The sequence below is a fragment of the Phascolarctos cinereus genome, unplaced genomic scaffold (assembly GCF_003287225.1).
Source record: "Phascolarctos cinereus isolate Bilbo 61053 unplaced genomic scaffold, phaCin_HiC Scaffold_726;HRSCAF=1367, whole genome shotgun sequence".
Taxonomy (NCBI): domain Eukaryota; kingdom Metazoa; phylum Chordata; class Mammalia; order Diprotodontia; family Phascolarctidae; genus Phascolarctos; species Phascolarctos cinereus.
In genome coordinates this window covers 34,264,204-34,281,331 of record NW_027556098.1, presented here as the reverse complement: position 1 = coordinate 34,281,331, position 17,128 = coordinate 34,264,204, and positions in this window count along the sequence as shown.

Below are 17,128 nucleotides of genomic sequence, written 5' to 3'. Positions count from 1 at the left end.
TTCTCTGAAGGTGGATAGCATTTTCATCACAAGTCCTTTGAAATTGTTTTGGATCATTGTATTGCTAAGAACAGCTAAGTCATTCATAGTTATTCTTTGAACAATATTGCTGTTCCTGTGTACATCGTTCTTCTGATTCTGCAGTTCATGTAAGACTTCCCAGGTTTTCTGAAAGCGTCCTGCTCATCATTTCTTATAGCACAATCATATTCCATCACAATCATATGTCACAACTTGTTCAGCCATTCCCCAATTGATGGGCACCCACTCAATTTCCAATTCTTTGCCACCACAAAAAGAAATGCTACAAATGCTTTTGTACACATAGGTCCTTTTCCTTTGTCTTTCATTACCTTGGGAAACAGACCCAATAGTAGTATTGCTGGGTCAAAGGGTACGCACAGTTTTATAGCCTACAGGACATAATTTCAAGAAAATTGGAACCTCCCCTTCAAATCTCTTCATCATCTGTCTGGTGTCTGGTAGTCTAGTCATTAATGGTAAACTCCCTTATTAAAATGTAAAGTCCTTTGGGAGATACAGCACTTTAAGCTGTCACACCTGTCACACCTACATGTGAATACATTTCATTTCCTGAAAACAGGAACCTGGGGTTCAGGTTTTGAGCCTCTGACATATAGTAACTATGATCATGGACAAGGATCCACCTGCAGGCAACTTATAAATACTATAAGTTGCAGAGAAGGTGCTGACCTGCATTGATAGAGAGATAGTTTTCTTGCCCAAAAGGTGCCTATATTAATGAAATTGCAAGTCCCGTCACTATCCCTATCTGAAACTCAGCTGGGAAGTCAGCATAAAAGCCTCCAATCCAGCCAAGCTAGCTGTCTCAAAGCCTGTGCCCTAAATTGAAGCACTTTACTCTTATAAAAGTCTCTCAGGAATTTTGTATTCTTCTTGCATATTTAGCTCAAATCAGCTTGATTATTTAGTTTTTCAACACGAGAATAGATTAGACATAGCAAATAAGAAGGAAGGAAAGGGGCTCACACAGACAGACCTAGAAAAAGCAGTGAAAAGCAAAAGAAAATGAAAATCTGACCGCACAAGAGGAGAAAAAATAAAAATCAGACACAACTTTAAAAGCACAGCAGTCTGGGCCCATTTTGAAAGCAATCAGTTTTTTCTTATGCTATTGTCTTCCTGCTTTCCAATTTTTACTCCATTTGTAGGATGTTCCTGATTACAGAAGTCAATCTTTTGGTCTAAATATAGTCTAGTACTAGTAACCCACAATTACACAGCACTTTGACATTTATGAAGTATTTTTCCCCGTGATAACTCTATAAATATATGTGAATATAACATGGTATCTCCATGTTATGAAGGAGAAAATTGAAGCTCAGAAAAGGAATCAGAGAATCTCAGTTAAAAAACCCTTCCCTTAGAGGCCCTGTAGTCCAACCTGTACCTGAAGAAGGATCCCCTCTTAGAACATTTGACAAAGATATTCGCCATAAAGACTTCCAAAGTCTTCAATGAAGCATCTGTCAGATACTCTCACTACCTCTGAGACATCCCACTTCTCTTCTGGACAGTTCTCATTGGTTAAGAAGTTCTTCCTTACATCTAAATAAAAATCTCACTCAACAATTTCCCCTTACCCTTCTTTTGTCCACTAATGCCAAACAGAACACTTTACAACAATGATTCAGATATCTGAAGATAGCTATCATGTCTTCATGAATGAGTTTTTCCACTTAAGTAAATGTTCTAGAAACTTAATGTTCTAATTAAATATTCTAGAAATTAAATGTCCTAGAAACTTTAAATGAGAGAGCCTTTTTTTACATAAAAAAAATTTATGGGAATAAAATACTTTTAAAATCATATGCTTTCTTGCCTTATTAAACAGACCATAGAGAATATAGTTTAACTTTTTTGGTTCACTCGGTCTAATAATATTACCTCAATATGTCAGTGGATCTATGATCCCATGTCAATGTGGCTGCTCCCTGCGACAGTGCCGGTTTCACGCCATTAATGACTCCTTTTCCTGTGCAGTTCTCTTTCATGTCTTCCCATACCCAGGAGATCTATCAAATATGCTGTGGATTTAACATTCGTCATATTATTCCTCACTTTTACTACATAACAGTCTCATATCTTTGATGATATCTTTAATGCTACTTCTTTGTAATCTTTGTGGGCAAAATGTTATAACCTAATCATCCCCACCATGTATTCTCCATTGCCCTTTGGATGACCTTCAACATTTATTCTTCAAAGGCTGTGGTATTCCATGATCTATTCTAGAGCATATAACATGTCTGGAAACATTTGGTATTTAAACGATGAACTTTTGTTTTAGGTAGAAACTTTGGGTCACTGAAAAAGTCCTAGGTAACCTACATAACTAGATAACTAGGGAAATCTATTATATTAATAAGAAAATAATTTCTTTCTTTCTTTTTTTTTTTTTGCACTTAAGGGAGGAAGGAGATAAAGGAGGGAAGGGGATGGGGGAGGGGACATTTATATGTATTTACTTGATTGCAGGGTCATCTTTTATTAAATCTTTGACCTGGTCTTATGACTAATCCATGTATCTACATTTTTTTTTTGCCTTTAGTGGCTACCCCTTTTTGACTAGAAAAGTAGAAGTCCCAGGATTCCAACAATCCATGTCTTCTTCTCTCAATCTCTTATCCACCCCTACCCAATCCTATTCTAAAGGGCAAGGAAATGATAGCGTTGAAAATGTCCTCACTAAGAACTACAAGATTTTAGTGATCCCTTGGGAAGGAATATAGGGAAGATAGCGTTCCTGAATTTTATTAGATCCTATGCCGATAGGGAAGGGCTACGTTACCAAGACAATCCTGGCATGGTCTATGACTTCAGTCACATATACGGTAAGAAATTGGTTGGTGCTGACACCCCACCAGGGAGGGCAGAATTGCATCACCAAGGAAATCTTAGCAGGCACTGTGACCTCAGCCAGTCCCATATATGGGAAAGAAATGTGTTTAAGTCACCCTCAGGCAGAGTATGAATAGGGGTCCATTGCAAGAGAGAAGAATAAGAAGCAGGAAAAAAGCAGACAAGTATCTCCCTGTAATTCAGGATGAGGTGGGATGGTGGGCCATATCTCCTTGTTTTCTAGGTGGGTATGTAATGCAGAACATTATTTTGCCATTTAGGTAGTAGGGCCCTTTAAGCCATGGAAAGCAAAAGTTGGTGCTTAATCTGGCCCCAGACCTCTTTCCTCCTAAATCTAAACAATAGTGAAATGTTCTCTTGCATAGCTGAGCACAGCCCGTACCTCCAACGCAAATGGATAAAAAAGCTTGCAATATAATTGCTTTAGATAATTATGTTTACACCAGAGACCAGGACACCTGGTCTGGTTTGCGTGATCCTTGACCTGTAATGATGGGGTGCTTGGGTGCTTGTGCTTATACTTGTGCCCCAATTTCTCCCTAGTTTCAGAAACACTGTCTCTGACAACCACTCCCCAGCCCAAGGACACTGTGCCCAGCAGTTATTCATGCATGGGCCTCAGCATGACTCTTATGTCTCTCCCTGGTACAGCTACACAGAGCTGGGATGCTCAGGCCCCAGACCTCAGATCATGTCTCTGGAAGCCTCCCAATTCCTTAGTAAGTTCTTGTGTTGTGAGAAAGCTTTCCCTTGTTGCAGAGCATTCTTTCATCAAGACAGAGGGAGAGGGGTGTCCTTGGCCAGCCCAAGGACTCTTCCTTCTGCCAGACTCCAAAGATCCATCCCCCTCCCTGTCCCCATCCATAGCCCCCAAAGACACATCAGTGTTCCTGGCATTTCTTTCTCATGCTCTTTTCCATATAAACCCTAGCTCGACCCCTCACAGGGTCTGCTTGATTTGGATGTGCATACCCCTTGCAGCCACGCGCTAATAAATCCACATTTTAAATTATGTCTGGGTCTCGCTCGCTGATTTCTCGGTACAACAGGTGGGATCTCAAATACACACAGCACTGCAATCTTTGCTCTGGAGAAAAATTGTAAATGAAATTACTAAATAAAGATATTTCTTCAAACCAGATGAATCTCAATTAATATATTGATAATCTAGAATTCTCCCTTTCCCCCACACTAGGCTCTCCGTTTAAAATATTTTTGACAGGAATAATCAGCCTTGATATGATATTAATGGAAAATCTATATTATATAGAGAAGTCTCTCTGGGAATTTATCAGCTCTCTCTCTCTGTTTGACCTTACCAAGAGCAATGGCTATGTGTCCAGCTTGAATTTTCAAATGTAGAAATGGGGCAAGTGAGCAAGAAGAACAGAGACTAATAAGAGAGAGAGAGAGAGTGAGAGAGAGAGAGAGAGAGAGAGAGAGAGAGAGAGAGAGAGAGAGAATCAGAAAGGGGTTTCTTTGAAGGGGAAGCCCAGAGTCAAAAGGAATAGTATGTGGGCAAGTTGGAGATCAAGGCAAGAGGTACCTACCAAATATCTAAGGTGGCACTTGGTGGTGAGTCAATATAAGAGAGGGAAGAGAGGGAGTGGGGGCAATTATTCACCAACACACCTGTATATGCAGTCCATATGTTGGTTCTGGGTCCACTGTTCATCATTGTTTATTGTTCACATTGCTCCAGATCTTATAATGAGATACGCAATGAATCTTACCCTCTATTGTACAAGCTACAATTTCCTAGCTTTAGAATTCATTCACATGCTGAATATCACAATCTTGTACCCTTGAAAAATAACAAATAGCAAAGAATTAGAAATTGAGAGGATGTCCATCTACACAAGTTGTGGTATATGATTGTGATAGAATACTGTTGTGCTGTAAGAAATAATGAGCAGTTTGATTTAGAAAAACATGGGGAAAAGATTTGTTTGATGAAGAGTGAAATAAGCAGAACCAAGAGAGTGCTGTATACAGTAACAGCAATATTGTTTGAAGAATAACTGTGAATGACCAAGTTATTAACTGAGTATTTTAAATATTCAAGTCAACTACAAAGAACCTATGAAGAAAGATGCTACTGTACCTCCAGAGAAGAATTGATAAATAGAAGTATGCATAGTATGGCTTTATACACGTATACACACACACACACACACACACACACACACACAACACACATCAGTTTCAAAAGTGGCTTTCTCTACTGCAGGGTAGGGAGAGAGACAGTTCAGAACTTAAAATGTAACCCAAAAAAATTAAATTAAACTAAATTTTAAAAAATTTTGAGCTTCCCTCAAATTCTGGGTTCCATGATTCCCTCCCACTTTCTTGACTGTTTCCAAAGTTATTTGATTCCCCGACCCCATTATTTTTCAAGTAAGCAAAGAATGAAAATATTGCCTTCACCCTTAATGGAATCATCACGAGCTAGAAGAAGACCTTTAAGAACACATCTAGTTCTCTAGGTCCTTAGAGGAGACTAGGAAGAAGCTCCTTTTCTTGTTCATCAATACTTGCAAGCTTCTCTCAACTCTCTTTCTTTCTTTCTTCCTTTCTTTCTTTCTTTCTTTCTTTCTTTCTTTCTTTCTTTCTTTTTTTTAGGCAATTGGGGTTAAGTGACTTGCCCAGGGTCACACAGCTAGTAAGTGTCAGGTGTTTGGTCTGAGGCCGCATTTGAACCCAGGTTCTCCTGACTTCAGGGCCGGTGCTCTATCCACTGCACCACCTAGCTGCCCCCTCTCTTGCTTTCTTTAAAGGGAAAAAAAAAACCTTTTTAGAGAGAGGTTAGTTGGCCCCAGCAATGTAATTTCGGAAATATTTGATTTTTAAAGTCAAGTCTTTTTTAAAAAATCTGAAAGATAGCATGGGGGAAGGAGGAGAAGAAATTTCATATTTGGAGGCTCCTTTTGGGGCAGCTAAAGTGAAGCAGTAGATAGAGCATCTCTCCTGCAGTCAAGAAGACCTGATGTCAAATCCAGCCTCAGACACTTATGACCCTGGGCAAGTCACTTTGTTTGCTTCAGTTCCTCATCTGTAAAATGAGCTAGAGAAGGAAATGAGGCAAAGCACTCTAGTATTTCTACCAGGAAAACCCCAAATGAGGTCATGAACAGTTGGACTCAGTTGAAACAAATCAACAAAAATTCTTTCAAGGTCTTCCCCTTTGGCATCATTATTCTTTTCTTGAGCTGAAGCTATCTTTTTTGTTCCTCTATTCCTTCTTTCCTTTTTTTTTTGGTCACATCTCTGCTACTTTTTGGCTTTTTACAACTCAAGTCCTTTGCCTCCCAAGAAGTATCCTCACTGATGTCTGATCATCATTATTGCCACCTGATTTTGGACCCTGCCACCATCCCATCTCCTCCTTTGTTAGGACTTAGTTCATCCCTTTTCTTTACAGCTTCCAGTAAGGACCTGGACTACTCCCAAAGAACTAGCTCCCCATACACATGCACTGGGCACAGTTGGAGCAAAGATGTGATATATTCAAAATAATGGCATAAGAGTTTTCCAAAATCTTCAAGCTATGTATGTACATATTAAAAACTTAACACAGGATTGCATGGAAATAGAATGTGTTTGAACATATGGGAAAAAATTTGAATTAAAATAGGGATAAGGATATTTACCCTATTTCTTACAAAGGCCATTGTGAGGAAAGTGCTTTGTAATGAACCTTGAAGAAAAATGTGAGTTGTTGTAGCATCATCATGCATGAATAGGGATGTATTTTTATTGAAATCTTGTTGATTGTGAGTGTATTTAAGTTCATTAATTCTTACCAAATATCTATTTGTATGGACCCTCCAGTCCCTTTTGATATTCTAACAGATACATCTAATTCTATCTATGTCACATACAAGAAGAGCAGCCCCCTCTGGCAATATTATCTGTCTCACCAAACAGCTAGCTATTTGAAGGGAGCATGATTGAACTTAATAAGGATAAAATACATTCCCATCAATGCGGCTCCAATTGTGATGTATTCCTAACATGCAAACACAATGAGTTTTTCCTATTTCAGCAAAACATTTAACAATTGAGTACTCTGATAAGATCTCATTCTTTTTTTAAAGGGCTCCATTGTATTTGAAAATAAATTCCCTGCAAGGACATTTACTTGCTAGAGTAAACAATTAAAATCAAATTAAAAATCAAACATTAATGTATAACCTAAATAGTTTTTATTGATGAGTTATCTGAGAGGCAGGGAGACAGTGATGCAAGTTGGTGTGTATGGTGGAGGGGATTCTGTATTAACAAAATACATGTATGTTTCTCTAGTCTTGCCAATGCTAAAACCACCTATATAAAAGGTCAGACATTATTATGACTTAGATTAATAGGAACTGGGCTCAAATCCTGGCTTTGCAACACTTCAACTTGTGTGTTTAATAAATACATACCTCTCTGTGCCTCAGTTTACTCATCTATCAAATAAGGTAACCAGATGTTCTTTATAAAAGGGCTCTTTCACCTCTTAAAATTGTGGTCCTAGGCTCTATATCTCTATATTAACCATATCCTGGGAACGCATAAACTCTAGCAATGGCTAACAGATAAATTTCGGAACATTGGAGTATTTAAATGTTCATGAAATATCATTGAAACAGAAAGCTGAAAAGGAATTTCAGAGACTATTTAGTCAAACCCCTCCTTCATTAACATGAGGAAACTGAGACCCAGGAAAGGAAAGAAAAGGAGAGGAACTTTGGGAGGTGTCACACATGTAGTAATTGTCAACTGAGCCTGTGACTTTAAAAGTTCAGTACTCTTAATACTACTGTTAGATCTATTTCCCAAAGACAACCCCACAAAATGGAAAAGGACCCATTTGTACAAAAACATTTATAGCAGCTCTTTTTGTGGTGGCTAAGAACTGGAAAACAAAGGGATGCCCATCAATTGGGGAATAGCTGAACAAGCTGTGGTATATAATTGTAATGGAATATTATTGGGCTGTAAGAAATGACGAGCAGGATGATTTCAGAAAAAACTTGGAAAGACTTACATGAACTGATGCATAGTGAAGTGAACAGAACCAGAACAACATTGTACACACTAACAGCAGTATTTTTTACTGAAGAACTGTGAATGACTTAGCTTTTCTCTGTAATACAATGATCCAAGACAATCCCAAAGAACTAATGGTGAAGCATACTATCTGCCTCCAGAAAAAGAACTGATATTCATTGAATATAGACTGAAGCATGCTATTTTTCACTTTCTTTTATTTTTTTCTTTTATTCAAGTCTTCTTATACAAAATGACTAATATGGAAATGTCTTACATAATTGCACTTGTATAACCTATATCTGATTGCTTACTGTGTCTCAGGAGAGGAGGGAGAGGGGAGAGAAGGAGGGAAAGAATTTGGAAATCAAAACTTTAAATAAAAATGTTAAAAAAAAATTTTAAATAGTTTGATGCTCTTTCCCACAGCTAAGCACCAGATAAAGATCAGAGGGGTACATCCCCAAACTCTGCCTAGTGCAGCTGCTTTAGTAATATTGAAAACACAGAAGGAGTCAAGAAGATTTGGGTTCTGGTAACAGATCCCACCACTACTATGTGACCTGTGAGACAGGGACGGTCTTTTGCCTTTCTGTGTATCCCTAGTGCTTCAGGCACAGTGCTTGATACACATATGCCCTTAATAAATGCTTACTGACTGACTTGACAGCTGTCATTAAAAAGTCTCTGGGTATTTTATATTATCTGTAAAATGGGGTGGTTACTTACACATAAAAAATCCTACTTTACCAGGATTGTTGTTAAGGAGAGAGTCGTTTTGTAACCTATAAATTGCCATATAAATGTAAGCTAATTGTCTACACACTCATAAAAGTATCATTCTCCGTGAAAGGCGCCTGGGGCTCGATAATGGTGGCTACAAAGATGAAAATCAAACAACGGTCTCTGACTTCAAAGATGAAAATCAACGACAATACAGTCCCTAACTTCAAGGAGGCACCGGCATCACCTCCTCCACTTCCTCTCACTCTCATCGAAACCTTTTGTCTCTCTTCTGATCCCATTACTCAACTGAAAACAGCTCTCTCCAAAAGTTAATAATAATCTTTTATTTGCCAAATTTAACAGCTTCTTCTCTTGACCTTTCTGTTACGATCAGTGTTTCTGTTGGTCCCCTTTTCTTCCTTAATACTCTCTTTTCCCTGGATTTTCATATCTGCTTTAGATCTCCTCTTCCTTGTCTGACTCTTCCTTTGTCAATCTCTTGCCTCATGAGGCCCACATCCTACCCACTAGCTGTGGGTATCCCCTACAGCTCTTTCCTGGGCCCTGTTCTCTTTTCTCACACAGTCAGACTGGTGCACACCCAGATTTGCTGTTGTTAAGTTGTTGTTCAGTCAAGCCCTCCTCTCTGTGACCCCATTTGGGGTTTTCTTGTCAGAGATACAGAGTGGTTTGCCACTTCCTTCTCCAGCTCATTTTACAGATGAGGAACTGAGGCAAACAGTGACTTGCCTAGGGTCACCCAGCTAAGTAAATATCTGAGGCCAGATTTGAACTCACAAGAAATGAATCTTCCTCACTCCAGCTCAAGCGCTCTATTACTGCACCAGCTCTCTGAATAGGTCTGTTTGTTTCCTGCCTGGGCATTTGCTCTTTTGTTTTTAAATGAAAGGAGATCAAGTCTCCCAGCATCCTAAGAACTGGATTTTGCAAGATGCTCAGTATTGATATCCCCAGGAGCCCTAGAAGGAAGTTTTGGAGTGATTTTCAGGACCCAGCCCGGGGATGGGAGGCAGAAAAGGAGCAAGCATTTATTAAGTGTGCCTGCACTGTGCTAAGTGCTTTTTACAGATATTTCATTTGACAGCTGAAACAAGAAATCTACATTAGTGGTAATGCAGCATGTAGACATAAAGTTGGTATGACCCATGCTATTTATGTAGGAACTGAGCTAATTTTGAGCCCACTTTCTCCAGAGACCAAAGTGGTATAGAAGGGTGTGTCCCCAAGATATTGGGGGGAAAATGTTTACAATTTTGTTATTGCTATAGTTTTGAAGTAAATATCCCTTTCTAAAAGCTAAATTATTAATTGTTATTAAATGTTAAGTAGAACTGATGTTAAGTGTTGTCATGATTGAAATTAAGTAAACTGAAGTACAACGTTCCAAATACATTCAATTTTTGGTAAGGCTGGCAATTACCAATAAATGGGGACTCTAGCCTCTTCAGTCAATCAAAAGACCCATGAGGTAGAGCTTACTAGCCTTCATATGGTTTGGGGAAGTATAAGAAAACAAAAAGGAAGCATCACAGATGGAAAAACAATACGATTGGTTATAAAGTATGAGTAACATAGATGATGGAAAATAATATGATTAGATGGAATTCAGTAACACAGGGCCAGCAGCAACCCCTCCTTTCATCCTGTTGCTAAGGAAAGTTAATTGGTGATGTCCATCTAAAGGGTTAGTCAGAGCCACAACGATAACAGACATTCTTGAAGGACAGTCCGAATCGCAGAGATAACAGACTTCCTGGCACCCACGTCTTACAATGCTTGTTAATGAGACAATAGGTCTCTCTTAATTGTACACTGACAGTAAGATGTGTAGAAACAATATATCTTTTTGAATTAAGGTTTATGGATTTATGAATTAAGATTTATGGAACAACTTAGCTCAGAGAGGGAAGTTGAACTTCTGAACTTAAGTCAGAGATAAAGAAACATGGCTTAGGCAATTTTACAACATATTGGAGGTGAGATAAAGAATAGAATGAATTAAAAAATGGAGTCAGGATCAATTTAATTTTCTCAATGTTAAGATGTCAACCGGTTAAACGGAACTGAGGTGCAAGTTATTGTCATTTAACAGTGGCGAGTGGGAGCTATTGGGTTTTAGTGGGCTCAAGATGATGGCAGTAGAAAAAAGAAACACTCCAAACCCCTAAGGGTTACCTTAGAACTTTGAAGGAAAGATGTAGTTGGCCTGGCTCTGGGAATAGGGTCAGAGTAATACTCTCTCCTACAGTTGGCTCTAAGATACTTTCTCTATACTATCTTACTTGGTGATCTCACCAGGTCCCATTAATTATTATTATCTCTGTGCAGATGAGTCCCATATCTATTCATCCAGGATCTTTCTCCTGAGTCCAATCGGTATTCAAACTTCCTTCTTATTGGATATTTCAAACTGGATGTGGACAAATGTAGCAATTCATATTCAACTTGTCCAAAAAACCCCATTGTTATCTTTTCCCCCAAAACCTCTGCTTTTTTGAGCTTCTTTATTACTCTGTGTCATCTTTGATTCCTCTCTCCCTCGTAGCACATAATCAATCAGTTTTTGCCAAATCTTGTAATTTATTTCCTTGTAACATTTTTTGCATACATTCCCTCCTCTCCATACACATAGCCACCATCCTAGTTCTGGCCTCTCCATCACTTCTCACCTAGGCTATTGTTAGCACAATTTAATTGTTCTTCTTTCCTGCAAGCCTCCTTCACTGGACTACCAAAGTGGAGGGGGCCTTCCTATTCAATAAACTCCATTGGCTTCCTATTACCCTAGAGAATAAAATATAAACTCTTTTGTCATTTAAAGTTCTTCACAGCATAGCTCGTTCTTACCTTTCCAATCTTCTTACATTCTACTCTCTTCCTTATACTATAAGATCCAGCTTTACTGGCCTATTTGCTAGGTTCCTCTCACGAAACATGTATTTCTCACTTCTGTGCCTTTGCAATGGCAATGTTCCCCATGCTTGGAATCTTCTTCCTTCCAAACTCTGACTCTTAGAATCCATGACCTCCTCTAAGATTCACATCAAGTACCACCTCCTTCAGGAGGCCTTGCCTGGTGTCTCCAGCTGCTAGTGTTTTTCCATCTAAGGTTACGTTTGAAGCATCTGTACTCTGTATTTATCTTACGTGTTTTGATTTTTATATGTTACAGAAGGGTAATCAGTGTTAAACACAGTTGAATTCAGTTAAGTAACTAGTTATTTTTGGTTTAAATTTTAGTTCACATTTTTATGAGTGCCAATTACTCTCCATATAACCCTATGGGAGTAGGCAGTGCAAGTATAATTATTAACATTTAAAGACGAAGAAGCAGGCACAGCGATGTTACATGACTTAACTAATCTTAGTTGGAGCTGGGGCTCAGACTATATATATTACACACACACATATACATACACACACATATATATATATATATGTATAAAATTTTATTTTTCCCCCCAATTACATGTTAAGACAATTTTTTTAACATTTTTAAATGTTAAATTTAAAATGTTCAATTTTAAAACATAAAAATGTTAAAACTCAAGTTCTGAGTTCTAAATTCTATCCCTCCCTGGGATGGTAAGCAATCAGATATAAGTTATACATGTGCAATCATGTAAAATATTTCCATATTAGTCATTTTGTACAAGAAGACTTAAGAATAAAAGAAAGAAAGTGAAAATAGCATTCTTCAGTCTATATTCAGACCATATCAGTTCTTTCTCTGGAGGCAGATAGTATGCTTCATTATTAGTCCTTTGAGATTGTCTTAGATCATTGCATTGCTGAGAATGGCTAAGTCATTCACAGTTCTTCATCGAACAATATTGTTGTTGGTTGTGTACAGCATTCTCCTGGTTCAGCTGACTTCACTTTGCATCAGTTCATGAAAGTCTTTCCAGGTTTTTTCTGAAATTATCCTGCTTGTCATTTCTTATAGCGCAATCATATTCCATCACAACCACATATCACAGCTTGTTTCGTCATTCCCTACTTGATGGGCATCCCTTTGATTTCCAATTCTTAACCACCACAAAAAGAGCTGCTATAAATATTTTTGTACAAATAGGTCCTTCTCCCTTTTTTATGTCTTTGGGACATAAACCCGGCAGTGGTATCGCTAGAGGGTCCACACAGTTTTATAGCCCTTTGAGCATAATTCCAAATTGCTCTCCAGAACGGTTGAATCAGTTCACAGCTCCACTAACAGTTCATTAGTATCCAAATTTTCCCACATCCCTTCCAACATTTATCATTTTCCTTTTTTGTCATGTTAAGCAGTCTGACAGATGTGAGGTGGTACCTCAGAGACTCACGATCTTCTGACTCTTCTTTCCAAATAGCCTGCTTGACATTTTTTTTTACCCACCCACATTTCAACTTTGTCTGGCAGTGTATGCAGCCATAGGTTGTCAGAAAAGAGAACCAAACTCCTTTCCTGTTGCTGCTCTTACAGAAAATTTCACCCTCCTCCAAATTGAAAGTTCTGAATTCTCAAGAAAACAGCTTGAGAAACAGGGGTGAAGCTACATTGCTTTTATATAACATTTTTGGGCAGCTAGATGATGCGGCGGATAGAGTGCCAAGCCTGAAGTCAGGAGGATTTGAGTTCAATTTCAGCCTCAGACACTTACTAGCTGTGTGACCCCGGGCAAGTCACTTAGCCTCTATTTGCCTCAGTTTCTTCATCTGTAAAATAAACCGGAGAAGGAAATGGCAAACCAATCCAGTATCTCTGCCAACGAAATAAAAAAAAGGGGGGGGGAGGCCGTGAAGAGTCTGAAATGACTAACAACAACTTTTCTCCAGAATCACAGCAGAAAGTCAAGCTTGTTGGGGCAGCTAGATGGCACAGTGGATAGAGCACTGGCCCTAGATTCAGGAGGACCTGAGTTCAAATCTGGCCTCAGACACATAACACTTACTAGCTGTGTGACCCTGGGCAAGTCACTTAACCCCATTGCCTAGCCAAATAAATAAATAAAATTTAAAAAAAAAGAAAGAAAGTCAAGCTTGTTTGCCTTCTTACTCTGGCAGAGCAAAAGATGTAGCATCATAGTTGACTAGAGCTAGACAATTTTTTGCCACAATTACAACGATCTACTGACCTAGAAGGAATATGAAGAGAATATAATTCCTGTGAAATGCTCCAAAGCCCTAAGAGGAAAAGTGGGTTTTTTAAATAAGTATTTCAGAGATATCCAGCCATATTTATTGGATCTGTAGTCTTAAGTGTCTAGCTGCCTCTGGCCCAAGCGTTTGGGGAAGGTTGATTTATTTTGGAAAGACGAATCTCTATTTGTTGCACTCGACCCTTCTTCCATCGCTGGAAGCAAAACAAAATCATCTCCCTTGTGGATTATTGCTGTAGAAGGCTCATCAGCTTCACAGCATCAGCTAAGTCCATAATGATGCAGAGTAAGACCACCCATCCTTGTCTTCAGAATGATTGAAAGCTGACAAGTGCTCTGGAACTGAATCTGCCCTGGATGTTCCACATTTAATAATGCAAAGTCTCTTAATAAGCCTCAAAATTTCAATACATCATACCTTTGGCTTATATATCTTAGGGATATACTTAGATACTCAGTGTTTTGTTAGTTGGGGCCTCCTTCGTCTCTTACATTTCACATTAGAGATTATGGAGTCTTTCAATCTTATATTTGACATTTTCAGGGAACACATTTTATATTTGGTGGGTCATTCCATATTATATAGATTTTTTTTTGCAGCATACCATGGTACCCTTACAATTTGTAATTTCCCTCCTATGAATTATTTTAGGGTATATTCCATGCCTCATATGTTATGCTTGGGGCTTCATCTTTGTATTCCATAGGTATGCTTTGAAAGTACACTCTTATTTAATACACTATGTTTAGGGACACACCGTGGTACATATGGGATATGTATACTATGAGATTCTAGTTAGCTATTTCAAATAGCATAATCTTGCAATATATCCTGGAGTACAACCCACTACTTTTCTTCAGTGAGCTTTTGGACCTCTTTTACCATTTGGCCTAGTCTGTTTTTTAAGGTATTATTTTTTCAGTATTTTTTTGTGTCTCTTCTACCAAACTGTTGACTTATTTTTCATTATTTTCTTGCATCATTCTCATTTCTCTTCACGTTTTTTCCTCCACCTCTTTCACTTTATTTTCAAAATCCTTTCTGAGCTCTTCCATGGCCTGAGACCAATTCCTATTTTCCTTGGAGGCTTTAGATATAGGACTTTGACTTTGTTGTCTTCTTCTGTGTGTGTTTTGAGCTTCCTTGTCCCATAGTAACTTTCTATAGTCAGTTTTTTTCTGTCATTTGCTCATTTTCCCAGCCTGTTACTTGACTTTTAACTCTTTGTTAAAGTAGGGCTCTTCTTAGAGTGCCAAGCCTGAAGTCAGGAGGATTTGAGTTCAATTTCAGCCTCAGACACTTACTAGCTGTGTGACCCTGGGCAAGTCACTTAGCCTCTATTTGCCTCAGTTTCTTCATCTGTAAAATAAACCGGAGAAGGAAATGGCAAACCAATCCAGTATCTCTGCCAAAGAATAGTGGATGGTGGAGTTCGAGTGAATAGTATGTTTTGAAATATCTGATGTGGAAAAATTGGGACACATACATTGTTGGTGGAACTGTGAACTGATGCAACTACTTTGGAGAGCAATCTGGAATTATGCCCAAAGAGTTATAAAACTCTGCATACCCTTTGACCCAGCAATACTACTATTAGATCTGTTCCCCAAGTTGATCAGGGAAAAAAGGAAAAGAACCTGCATATTCTAAAATACTTACAGTAGCTCTCTGTGGTATCAAAGAACTGGGAATTGAGGGGAAGCCCATCAAGTGGGGAATGGCTAAATAAGTTGTGGTATATGATTGTGATGGATCACTACTGTGCTGTAAGAAATGATGAGCAGGATTGAAGTTCCAGGGGCAGAGCCAAGATGGTGGAGTAAAGGTTGGGACTCTCCTGAGCTCCCCTACAAACCCTTCCAAATACCTTTAAAAAATGACTCTAAACAAATTCTAGAGCAGCAGAAGTCACAAAAATATAGAGTGAAACCAATTTCCAGCCTAAGACAATTTGGAAGGTCAGCAGGAAAGGTCTGTTGCACCAGGGTGAGAGAGGAGCCCAGTCCAGTACAGGCTGCACCAGCATAGACCTGCCTGCCAAACCAAGTGTTGTTCTCAGGGCAACTCAATCACTGGCAGTAGAGGCAGTTTTCAGACCTCTCAGCCCACAGATGCCAAAGACAACTTAGAAGGTCAGCAGGAAGGGTCCGTCACACCTAGGTGAGAGTGGAATATAGTCCAGCACACCCCATGCCAGCACAGCCCTGGCCCTAGGAAACCAGGAACAGGCCTTGGGAGCGACTGAATCAGTAGTGGCAGTGGCTGCATCCAGAGCTATTAGCCCACAGTTGGTAAGGAGGTTGAACAACTGATTAGAAGGAAATTATAGGGGTCTTTTTGCTAGCACTGAGGCAAGACTCTGTTGCTTTACACATATCTGGGTCACAGTCCTGGGTGGCAGTCCCAGGGCAAGAAGGAGCACTAGCAGAGCAGAGCTTGAGGCCACAGTGGAGCAGGGAGAACCCTCCTTACAGTTCCAGGGCAGAAAAGAGTGCTTGTGGTCACTCACAGACCAGAGCACAGGCCAGGAGAGGAGTAAACACCTCTCCTTAGATCATACCAGCTTAGAAGAATTGAAAACTTACAGGTCTCTAGAAGTATCTCTGAAAACAGCTGCAAAAAAACCCCTGAAGCTTGAAACAGTGCACCCTCCGCCCTGGAAGAAGAGCCCTACTTTAACAAAGAGTTAAAAGTCAAGTAACAGGCTGGGAAAATGAGCAAATGACAGAAAAAAACTCTGACTATAGAAAGTTACTATGGGACAAGGAAGCTCAAAACACACACAGAAGAAGACAACAAAGTCAAAGTCCTATATCTAAAGCCTCCAAGGAAAATAGGAATTGGTCTCAGGCCATGGAAGAGCTCAGAAAGGATTTTGAAAATAAAGTGAAAGAGGTGGAGGAAAAAATGTGAAGAGAAATGAGAATGATGCAAGAAAATAATGAAAAATAAGTCAACAGTTTGGTAGAAGAGACACAAAAAAATACTGAAGACAATAATACCTTAAAAAACAGACTAGGCCAAATGGTAAAAGAGGTCCAAAAGCTCACTGAAGAAAATAATTCATTAAAAATTAGAATGGAGCAAGTGGAAGCTAATGACTTTATGGAAAATCAAGAAATCATAAAACAAAAACAAAAGAATGAAAAAATAGAAGACAGTGTGAAATATCTCATTGGAAAATCAACTGACCTGGAAAATAGATCCAGGAGAGATAACTTAAAAATTATTGTACTACCTGAAAGCCATGATGGAAAAAAAAAAGAGCCTAGACATCATCTTTCAAGAAATTATCCAGGAAAAT